Here is a 12,034-nt window from a genome sequence, read left to right on the forward strand (position 1 = left end):
TCTTCCGACGATCTGTTTTGGTTGTCGACGGATTCTCGTTCATATCTGGGGGATGATGACGGAATGGATCTGAACATATGTAGAGGGGTCTCACGCCCTGGGGGTGGGCCACCGGGCACGGTTCGCCCCGAACGTCTGGGTGGCGCCTTCTTTTCATGTTTAAGATCAACACGCATATCTGCCCCTTCTCCTGGAGTAGGCATGTCGGCGTGGTTAGGGCACGGGACTGGTTCTGGTCACGCTGGTCCGGATCAGTTGAACCCGTTGTCCGCCGGGGATGCAGATCTGCTGTTCTGGTACCCTGAGGGACTTGGGCTTTTTTCAGGGGGAAAAATGCCAGGTCGGTCCGGGTGTCACAGGGTTAAGCGCTATGGAGACCCTGGTTGGGTAAATTTTTTACTCAGCACTGTCGTAATGGCTTACGGCCATGCCAACCTGTACACGCTCGATCTCGTCAGATCTCGGCCGCTACACAGGTTGGTCCTGGTTAGTACTTGGTTGGGAGACCGCCTGGGAATACCAAGTACGGTGTGCTTGGGGCTGGTTCGCCATTCTTTTTCGCTCCTCTCTCACGCATGGCGAAGAGGGGCCTGTTGGGGTGGTCTTTGACCTCCTCTGGTGACCCTGTGCTTCCCGTATCGCTGGGCCCGGTCCGAAGTACTGTTTCGTCGACCCGTAGGCCTGGGTTAACCCTTTTTTGAAAACTGAAACACTTGTACTGCGGTATAGCCGGTGTATACCTGCAGGTGTGTTTGAGTTTTTTCTTGAGGGGTTATAGGAACAACCACCGCATTGGGTAACACCAAGGTGGTTGATTCCCTGGTGTGTTGGAGCAGTGTCAACTCCCGGGTTCACCGGTTGAGGGTGCCCCTGCACGTTCATGACGTCTGCCAATCGTGTCAGCCTTCTCTTAGAGCCATATGAAATCCGTTTTATTTTTTTCCAAGTTCCATTTAATTTTTTTCCAATTTCCGTTTTTTTCGTTTTAATATTTCAGAATTCTGTATTTTGCTTTGTACGCTCATTTTACCATCAGAAATAGTGTCTAATAAGTGGGAATGAATAAATGCCCACAATTTAATAAGATATAACAGTCCATTTAATAGGGCTGTCTTAAATACTTCGAAGCTTCGTTCGATGGGCATGGGATTCGAATATGAAAATAAAATTCGATTATTTATATATAAAAAAAATTATATATATTTTTGCTAAATCAACTCTGCCTCTCTTTGTTAACTACAACAAGCAATGCTGTTTGTTATTTAAGATGAGGTCGGACTCGGCACTGACAGATTTGTGTTCATTGTGCTGCTTTTATAAAGCCTCAAATGACGGCTTACAATATTTCATGAAAGCAAAGTGTTTTGTTTGTCTAAGATTTTAAAAGGTTTAAACTTTACAGCACTGACAAAGTTGAACAAAGTGCTGTACAAGTCCCACAACATAAAAAAAAAAAATTTAAAAAGAATTATAATTATTATTATTTTTTTTATAGATGATTCCATTTTTATTGCTCAATTCCGCGATTCCGTCCGCGATTCCGTGATCGCGGATTCCATATGGATCTACCTTCTCTGCCTCAACCCCTCTGGGTGGTTTTTTTTTAAATAGAGGCTTGGTCATGCAACAACGCCAGCATACGCCCCTTCCGCCGGGGCGGCTGTATTCAGCTGTCCCCTCTGGCGCCTGTCTCGTCCGCAGTCTCCAGGCTAGGGTTAACAGCCTGTTGCCTGGTTTTTCCCCGGTGCGCTGCCTGCTTCCGTTGATTAACCTTTTTTGTGTCCTTACGGCCATGCTGACTGCCTGTTCTGCAGGGTCAGTGTGCCAGGCGGTGTACTATTGGGGGGACAGGGCTCGCTCGGCTGAGGGGCCTTTGTCCGAATACGCTGGCGATGTGGGGGGCGGGGTCACTAAGTGCCCACCTGGTGGGGTCTTGATGCTGGCATCATGGACTTCTTCCAGGGGGCAGGGCTGTACGTTAACTTTTTTTGCACATAGCACTGGTGCTACAGAGGTTGATAGTTTTGTAGCACAGGCCAAAATCTTGTAGCACAAGTATAAAACGTGTTATATTTGTAACAGTCACAAATGTGCCTATTGTATTTGTGTTATTTAGTTGCAGTGCCATGTTTGGCTGTCATTTAGTATATCGCCATGTGTTATTATTACTATGATACTCTCATATGCTATTTTCAATTAATATCATAAACAACATAAGGAATATTAGCATAATTTTGAGTGGACTGAAGGAATGAGTCAGCGTTAATAGTTTTAAATGCAAATAATTTATTGAAACATAGAAGTGGGGTCGGTTGAGACACACACACACAATGGGGGACCCTGATGTAAACAAGACAAACGTCTTTCTCTGGTCTGCATCCCCTTAACAATTGTGTGTATTGAGCCGTACTGTATTGTACCCATTCTGCAATCTGTTAAATAAAGTTTTCATTCATTCACACACACTGTTTCAACTCACCACCCCCGCATCATATTGTAGTCTAGTCTGTCTTCAAACTTCCACTCCTCTCGAAACTTGTTTATTTGAATATCAACATTATCTGTCCATCCTCAGTTTACTATAATATACTCCTGTCCTGAGTCCCGACTAGTGACTTCATCGTCTTTCCAAACGCACGCACGCACACACACAGGGAAGGGGAGAGAGTGCCCCCCCATTTCCCTTTCCCCAGTCCACACTGTCTGCTGGCTCTGCCTCTGATCAGGATTAGCTTGTTAGCTTGCTAACGTTGTAGTGATTGTAATGGTACATAAACGTTAATTTCGGGCGATGTGCGCATAAAGGAATGGCGACGGTGCAAAGCATGTAGATGCATTTGACCCGTTGCGAGAAGAAAAAAAACACCACAGACTTATTACGGGACGTGTAGGCGCACTGCTGTGTTAACGCAGCAGTGCGCACCAACCGAGAACCGACCAACGCGCTGCTCTGCTTGCAGAAGCGCGGATATGACTCGTCGAGTTGTCACAAGAGTTTTTTTCAAAATAAGAGTATCATATGCACCTGAACGTTGCTAGCTTTCGGAGCCTAGCTGGAGCTGCGCGTGGGCAGAAATGAGACCCGCTACAGGATTTTCAAAATAAGAGTATCTATATGAACCGAATCCCTATCGCACCAGTGCTATTGAAGTAAATCCATCCATCGCACAGACCGATGTTGCTGTAGCACGTGCGATATATATGTCGCACTGTACACCCCTGCCAGGGGGTCCAGTCCCTTTGGTGGGTCTGGGCCTTCCTTCGCGCTCCGCTGCTACGGCCTTGCCACGGGGTTGGGTTTGCCCTTGACCCCGTGATTCTGGGGGCAGTAACGAGGTTGTTCCCTCCGTTCGTTCCCGAGTGGCATGCGGGTTGTGCGTGTGTGTAGTCGTGGGGTCAGGCCACGGTCTGCTCACCCTGTGCGTTGAGTTGCTTGAGTGCCTCTTCGCACGGTCGGGTCCGTCGCCCTCCCGGGAAACCTCCATTAGGGGGGGTCGGGGGGGCTCGGCCCTCCCCGTTCTGATGGTCGTGGGGGGCTTTCAGCGGGGTGTATTTGTCGGCCGGTGGCTCCGCTCGGCCTCCCTATGTGCATGAGTGATGCCGAGCGGATGCACTAATGATACAGAACGTTAGGTTATGACTATAACCAAGTTCTGTTAATTAGTGGTGACGCTCGGCATCCGACGCCGCTGCAGCCCTTGACCTCACCTTGTGGTGAAAGCTTGGGAAGGAGGAGAGCAGGTGACCACACACCTGCTTATGTAGGTGAGCTGATAGGGGTGTGGTCAGACAAATATTGGGATTAAAGGTACATTGTGGTCTTTATTCAGTGCGCGTGCACGTGTGCGAGGACAGTGCATGAGTGATGCCGAGCGTCACCACTAATTAACAGAACTTGGTTATAGTCATAACCTAACGTTAAGACTACAGCGATTTCATGACTGCTTCCTGTCCTTGCCCCCATTTTCCGGTACAATGCTCATTAGTAAACAAACGTAGTGCTAAAAATATACAATTTGATTGCTGTTTTGATAGGGTTATGATCTTCTTTACTATTGGCTACGTTTGAAAAAAAACGATTTTGCCATTCTTCAGACATGATTTGGCAAAGGTTTGACGAAGCTGATTGGCTGAAAGATTTGTCTGAGAAAGCAAGTACTCCTGTCCACTGACATGGAGGAACATTTTATTTCCTGCAACATCTCCATATAAGACCTCACTTTCAGGTGCAAATTTGTGGCAAATAAAACATTGTCATATTCAGGCCATTACAGTAACAATAAAAGCAGAGGGGTATCAACTCAAATGAGGTCTCTATGACCTTGATAGCACCACCTGGGGAGTGTTAGACACAACCTCGGTCACTACGACCTAAGGTTGACACTACCCTCAGAGCTAAATTAACACCTGCCAGGCACCAAATGCAGGTAACTTTGAAATCACGATTACTCATTGATTTGAGAACATAATTTGACGACAGAATTGTTTTTACCCTTCTTCTCGACTTAAGGCTGCCTTTCTGTCATCTTCAATAAGTTACCAAAGACGTTTCAAAATAACTGGAGAAACTACCGTATTGGCTGGGAGGGGAGGGACAATCTTTGGTTACAGTACGCGAGTAGGGTTGGGCATCATTTGGATTTGAACGATTCCCGTTCCGATTCTCCATTTCGATTCCTGTTCTAAACTATTCTCGATTCCGATTCTTTGAGGTGCAGGTCAAAACAGGTCACAGCTTATTTCGCAGGAGAATTTATTTGTATTTTTTTGGAAAATCTTTTTTTTCATACTATTCACATTGTCAGTTGACTTGATACAGTTTAATTTGGTTGCTGTACTGTAACTAGGGTATTAATTAACAAAGTAAAAAAATAAATAAAAAAAATAAGAATCTAAATTAAGAATCGAACCGGAAGTTAGGAACCAGTTCCTATTAGAACCGGTTCTCGGTGCCCAACCCTATACGTGAGGTACTGGTTATCATCTGGAGAGTTCAAAACTTGCGATTTTGTTGTGAAACGAGTGATACTTTCTGGTTACAGTAACTTTATGCAAGGTAAAAGTTGAAATAGTTGGCTATGTGGAGCTTTATTGTGGGAGTGGAACCCCCAGGAAAGAAAACGACAACAGGTCGAAGAGACCACTGCTGCCACGGCCAACGTAAGCTCCTCTCATCCACCAACAGTCAGAACAATTCTGAAATGAGCTGGCCCTACAATGATTCAGGTGCCATGGCAGGTAAGCCAACATGTTCATTTTGACCCTGCCTCAGAGTGTCATATTACAATACAACCTTGGCCGGAAGGGCTTTGGACTGATGCCACTCCGCTGCATACAAGTCAAACCAGCGTTCAATTTATCCTACCTCATACTATCCATCTCATCACCCAGTCATGTGATATCGTACAATAGTACAGTGGCTTTAAATAAAATGTTCTCATGTGGTCCAAGACTTTTGCACAGTACTGTACATAACTGACAACCATCACTGCACACACAACAACAAAAGCAGTATCCATTGTGTTACGTTAATTTACTGAGCTTAAGTTGGAGCAAAACGTAGTTGGCCAAACATAATAATGTGACCCAGAAATCATCAACCATGCATCTAGTTTCGATAGGATCGAAGGCACAAAAAAAAATTTAAACTAGGCACTTGATATATTGAAGGGTTTTACCAGCTTCATAAAACCATGCATGTTCTGGGCATTTCTTCAGGCAGATACACAAATTCACATACGCATTACGCACAAACACATCTTCAGAGTCAGTCATACAGGCTACCTCTCACTCCCCCCCAGAGGATCTGATCTTCTGCGGCTGGCCTGGCTTGTCGTCTGTGTGAAGCGGGCTGAAGAGGGAGGGGAGGGTACGGAGAACGGTGTGGACGGCCAGTGTGAACAGATGAACACTCCCTACACATGCACGCACGCAGCAAGCCCACTTATCATACTGCTCTGCAGGCTTTGAGTGAGAGCAGATAAACAGTGTGACGATCAAAGGCCTGCGATAGTGCATAGAGAGAGAGGGTGTGTGGGGACTGGGGACAAGGCTCTTCTCTGGAACTGACTGAATGAGACCAGGCCTTGGTACCTTAGAAAAGAGGAATGAAAAGAAGAAGAGGGCAAAAAAATATGGGGACAAAGGCCAGTCCTTGTTGTCCCATTACTATTAGGTGCCTGGTGGCTGATGCTGAACTAACAAAATGGCCTGGAGGTATCTGATCAATTGCATTCAAATTGTGAGGAAATAAGCCTCACGCAAAGCAGACATTTGACTAGGGATGGGTATTAAGATTTTACCGGTACCACTACCTCGTACTGCGGATCGATCCGGTACTTTAATGGTAGTTTTTGTAATTTTTTTAAGAGGAAAAATAAACTATGTACTGTAGTGTATATAAATGTACATTCTTCAGTAGCACATGCAACAGCATTGTTTTGAACAAATCACTATTACAGACTATAATGTGATAATTTAAATGCAAAATAAACAATTATTTTACAGCAAAAGATACATGTTTGTCTATTTTAGTTAACTGTGTGGGTTCTAGGCTGCTACCATACATAACACACCAGAGATGGATGGGGCAACGAGGTTAACTACCGTAATTCCTCTAATAGTGACCCGGGCTTGTATTTGCTTAAACTGTAGTGGGTACCAGGCTTTTATTAGGAGGAGGCATGTATAAGAGAGAGGCCTATATTTCTAATTTTCAAACGGATCATAATGAATAAATCAACATTTTGTGTCAGTTTGAACCCAGTAAAATGTACTGGGTTCATTTATTGAAACCAAGTACTGTATGAAATAGTAAACAGTGCAATTACAGGTGGTCACTGGTCATTTCAACGTTTTCAAAGTGAAATCAAGTAACTTTACCTTAGCAGCTCAGTATGCAGCTCAGTATATTAGTAACCCGGCTTGTATTAGGAGGTCGGCTTATAATTGCTTAGCTCAAGAGCGCACCCGGCCATTAATAGAGACCCGGTTTGTAATTGAATACCGGTCACTATTAGAGGAATTACGGTATAAACTATCTCTGCCTGTATGTGATGCACTTTTCACTAGATGTTTAGAAAGATTGTTCCGTGTTTTCCACCCTTAGATGCAAAATACTTGTTGCACTTGTGGCAACGAACATTGTCAGCAACGACTCTAGTGAAAGTGAAGTGTAAGCAGACTTGAGTGTTTTAGTTCTCTCCTCCAAGAGCAGTGTGTGTGTGAGCGAGAGAGAGAAATAGAGCTGGCCCTGCCCCTTGCGCAGATGGGCTAAGAGAGATCTCTCTTCTGGATTTGGAATAGCAAAAATACATCAACAAATGTTTTAAATAGGGATGCACCGATGGGAAATTCTTGGCCGAAACCGAATACCGAAAATAGGAAACAGTTGGCCGAAAACCGAATGGTGAATATGATTAATATAAATATATTAGGGATGCACGATAATTATCGGGCCAATATCAGCAATTATGACGGCATCCCGATAAAGTTATTGATAGCGCCGATAATATAATATATTTTTTTGGTAAAAAAAAAATCGGTGTGGGTGAATTGGGATGAAGGGCATTTGTTTTTACTGTAGGCTCCTCCCGTTTTGCCAGTACAGTGGTACGACTGATAGCGTGTGGTTTAAGAAGAGGGCGTTTTACACAAATCCAGCTAGGCCTGCCGCGATAAGCAATAAATCGATTAATTGCCGCGATAATTAAAATGAATGCAATGATTTTGACGGGCGCGATTAATTGCTATTTGCGCGTTTGTTTTAATGAGGTGGAACCAGTGCCCCTTGTCAGTCACTGTCCGTGTTGGGAGGCGGGCCGCTGGCTTTACTACAGAGCACAGCACAGGAGCTCCGTGGGGCAACGCCACATAGCTTAACTACATTTCTCAATAGTGTTGCTCCTTTTAACCAAGTAGCGTTATTTGTAGTGTAACGTTAGAATAACACAGAATAACGTTAATACAATTACATGCATCATTGTTTACAATGAACGGGTGGGGCTAGTCAAAGGACTGGAGACGGGGACAAGTTAAACATGAATTAATTTATTATAACAGGTCGTTTTCGAGTCGTGCTGCAGTGCCTACGCACCACAGCTATTCTATTATATACTGCTTTGACGCTTCCTCCTCATCGTTGATTGCCTGTAGTAGCTGCATCTAACGTTAGTAGCTAACGTTAAAACTAAAAAACACAGAACCGGACGAGACAAGTTGTCGGCTAGGATAATCACAACAATACATCCGGTCCGGTCGGTGGGCTTCAAAATAAAAGTCTTAAACACCGGAAAAGACAGAGCGGTGGGCTTCAAAATAAAAGTTTTGGGAAATAAATTTCTCAAAAAAATCTATTTAAATTTGTATTGCTGCCTAGTTTACCTTCTTTTTTTTCTCTTTTTTTGGTACTCTTGTTTTTATTTTAATTTTTAATCTATTTTTAGTGCTGCTTATAGTTTTTAATATGCTCCCTCTGTACAGCACTTTGTGCCCCTGTGGCTGTTAAAGCGCTTTATAAATAAAGTTGGATTGGATTGGTCAAAAAAAAAAATAAAAAAAAAATGTTTAAAAAGAATTAACACTTTGGTTGCCTTGGGTTAAATTCATGATATACCATAGGTTGCCGGCTCTATTTGTCTATGGAGAAGTACCCCTTCTTTGCATGGCTATAACTTTTTAAATTATATTGCTACATTGCCATTATTAGGGCCCATTCAAAGTCCTATATGTATTGTTCATTGTGTAGCAACGTTAAACTTTTTCATTCACATAGTCATAGTAAAGTATGGTCTAATGTATAAGTATGTTTTCATCTCTTTCTGCAGCTTTCTCCAGAACGTGATCTATAGCCCCAAATGCATTATTTTGATGATGCAATACAGTTTTATGGCAATCAGCGCGATATAAAAAATTCCAACTAGACATACTTCTAGAAGTTACTACACGTCATCTGATGTTGACCGGATGGGCTAGGGGGCGTTTATAATTCCGTGGGCAGCGTTATACCAATCATCTAATGTGGGTCAAATGTTGATAATAGCAGTTAGTATCGAAGACGGTAACGTTACACGCTAAAACTCACCCCAGTCTCTGCGCGCCGTTGGGCGATCATCGTAGAGTAGAAATCTTATCATTATGGGATGTAGATTTACCCGGTCCATCTCCAGCTTGTATAATGGTATATACGTCCAAATCATGTTGTTTATCGAGTTATTGGCAATCGATCACTGTGTATTGTGACGAGCTAGAATGCCGGGACCTATAGCGAGTGCCCAGAAGTAATACGGACGTCCAGCACAACCTCTATGCCACTTCCTGTTTAAGCGATTGCGCCGATCGGCCACCAGATGGCGCTCCTGAACCGCCAGAGAGCTCAGTGGGTCCTCCTGGTGGATCTCAGGCCAGCGGAGGGGACATATGAATCCGATCGCAGATTTTTTAAATATTGATATAAGGACGCTGTAAAGCGTCCTCCGGCAACTTGAGCATGGCCGGCAATGACGTCTAAACACGTTTCCTGGCAGCCAAAGTGTTAAGGAAGTCTTACAGGGTAGGGATAGAGGGGATATTGTTTCACTGCTAGCAAAGTAGCCTTAGGTAAGGTATCTTCAACACAAACAACAAGTATTCTTGGCAACATCACGCTTTACCACTTTATCTGATTCACGGGAACCACCCAGATCACAATTAATTGCAAAGAATCTCATTTACCTAGATTCAAATTCAAGCCTCTAATTTGCCAGTCAAAGCCGATTCAAAGTCTAACAAGGGAGGCAGGGGGTGAAGGGACAGAGCGATACCTTCGGTAGACCAGCCAGTAGGGATGCTCGATATTGGCTTTTTTACCGATACCGATATTGTCCAACTCTTAATTTCCGATACCGATATCAACCGATACCGATATATGCAGGGTTCTCTCCCCCCCCCCCAAAACAGAATAATTTCAGGTAATTAACATTACGTCTTGTTGTGGAATTAACATAACATTATGCATACTTTTGACAATAAATAAAATCAGAATTTGTTCTTACTTGCTTGCCTGGGTAAATAAAGGTTATAGAAGTTATAGAAATGTATTTTCCAATATCACATTTTAATGGCAATATCGGTAGGCCGATAATATCGGACATCCCTACCAGCCAGTTTAACATTCACCTGCCCTGGGGCGGAACGACTTGAAGATCCTCCCAACATGTCAAATGGATCACCAAATGACTGTTTATATGTATCCAACCGGAACAACCATGGACAAGGTGACTCAGTAACACCACTTTCACAACAGTTTGTTTATCAATTAATCTACCCCCTTTGCCAGTGAGCTAGCATGACAAGCAAGGCTGGTACCTTTGGATTCATCAAGATCTCTAGTTTCATAATATGAGTGAGCATCTTCGTGCTACCTTAAAAAAGGAGCCCTTTAAAATAGTGGCGGTGAAGCCTATATCGGCCAAGAATATCGTATGACCGATGTATCGGCCTGGTTCTAATAACGAGATGTTTGTTCTGTATTCCCTCTCCTTTTCTACCTTATCTTAGAGCTGTGATTGTCTCATGATGTTCCCTTGAACCCGTCAGCCTCTCTCTCTGCCTGAGAACATGCTAACAAGCGCTATTGTTCTGCGAAAAGGAACATAGGGACAGTCTCCAGCTGGCTGTGAGCTCTTTTAATGACTCATAATCTCCCTTTACCAATTCAATCAGCTCCCTCTAAGAAGGTCATCTGTGTGTCTGGCCAGGCAGAACAAGACCAGGTCACCTGGCTCTACCCGTCTACAGGCCTAGACATATTACATAGATAGACCGAGGAAAGACACTTAGCCATGTTAATCCCCAGTAACAACAGGATCATCTAAATCAATACGGCCACTCAACGGAGATGCAGCAATAAATGCATGCTACGTGACTAAATGTATTTGGTTAAATAGAACACAGGATTTTCATGAAAGTTACTTATAGCTAAGCTATACACAGCCATGTTTGCCTTGTGTGCCGTCATGATGTACAGATTCAGTTCCCTTCACTCTTAGGACACATGCTATGCAAGTGTCTATCGGCATCACTCACTCACCTATTATTTCCCAGTTATCACTAATGGACCTATTATTTTGGGACACAGGTCTGTGTGACTCAATCTAACCCTCTCCTTTGTGTGCATTTAAAAAATAAAAATGCCCATATTGTAGTCTTTGCGATATGAGAATATTGTGAAATTTCATATACAGTGTTCAGCCCCATTATTAGCTGCATGACTGAGATGTGGTTAGGATACTTCCTTTGTTTTACACATTTCTATAGACATACAGGTTAACTTTTAAGAATCGATGAAGGTCTGGCAAAAGAGAAAAGGCCCAGGGGGGTTAAAATAAAAAGGAAGAGTCATTATAGAAGGCAGAGACCCTGCAGCGTCTGTTCACATTCCTGCTGAGGTGCATGGAGTCCCGCTGCGGCATCGGTCCTCTTGACATTTGGAGACTCACTTGGCCTTCTGACAACATCATCAAGGGTTGCCTGTTGCCATAACAACAGCCATCTCAAGGGTAGCAACAAGTGCTCCTGCTGGGTCTGTTGGTGTCCCCCATGAGTAGATCAGAGGGGAGCAGTGGCCCTCCTCTTTAAACATTTGCACAAACAAACTGAAGGAGCAGCGGGAGGTGCTGCGGGGGAGGTGCAGGGTAGGTGGCTGCCCTGGGTGCTGATCCAGGAACTGATGGATCAACTTTGGTGACTATGGAGGTGAAATATATCAAATTACCTTAGATTGGGTTTTGGGGGCAAATCCATCCCCATCAACCGATGCATGGCTTCACTAAATACGAAGCAGGTTGTGGCCATAGAGCGAGGAGAAGGCACACATTTTGTGGTATTTTATAAGCCACTTAAGGAACTGATGAAAATGCCACACATCCTCCAAACAAGAAACAAAGCAGTGGCAAGGGGCCGGGGTAGGAAAAAACAGTGGGCGTGTTTGTGTGCCTAAGCCCAGCACATTCCAGACCACAGAAGCACCTAAAAACTATTACATATTCTGGATCAG

General features: G+C 43.9%; 1 protein-coding gene across 4 annotated transcripts in view; it reads right to left on the reverse strand.

Moving 5' to 3' along the window:
- ptp4a2b (protein tyrosine phosphatase 4A2b) overlaps positions 1-12,034 on the reverse strand; it is a 98,400-nt gene that overhangs the window by 69,494 nt on the left and 16,872 nt on the right. The gene's annotated exons all lie outside the window — the stretch shown is intronic.

The sequence above is a fragment of the Notolepis coatsorum genome, assembly GCF_963971535.1.
Source record: "Notolepis coatsorum genome assembly, chromosome: 4".
Taxonomy (NCBI): domain Eukaryota; kingdom Metazoa; phylum Chordata; class Actinopteri; order Aulopiformes; family Paralepididae; genus Notolepis; species Notolepis coatsorum.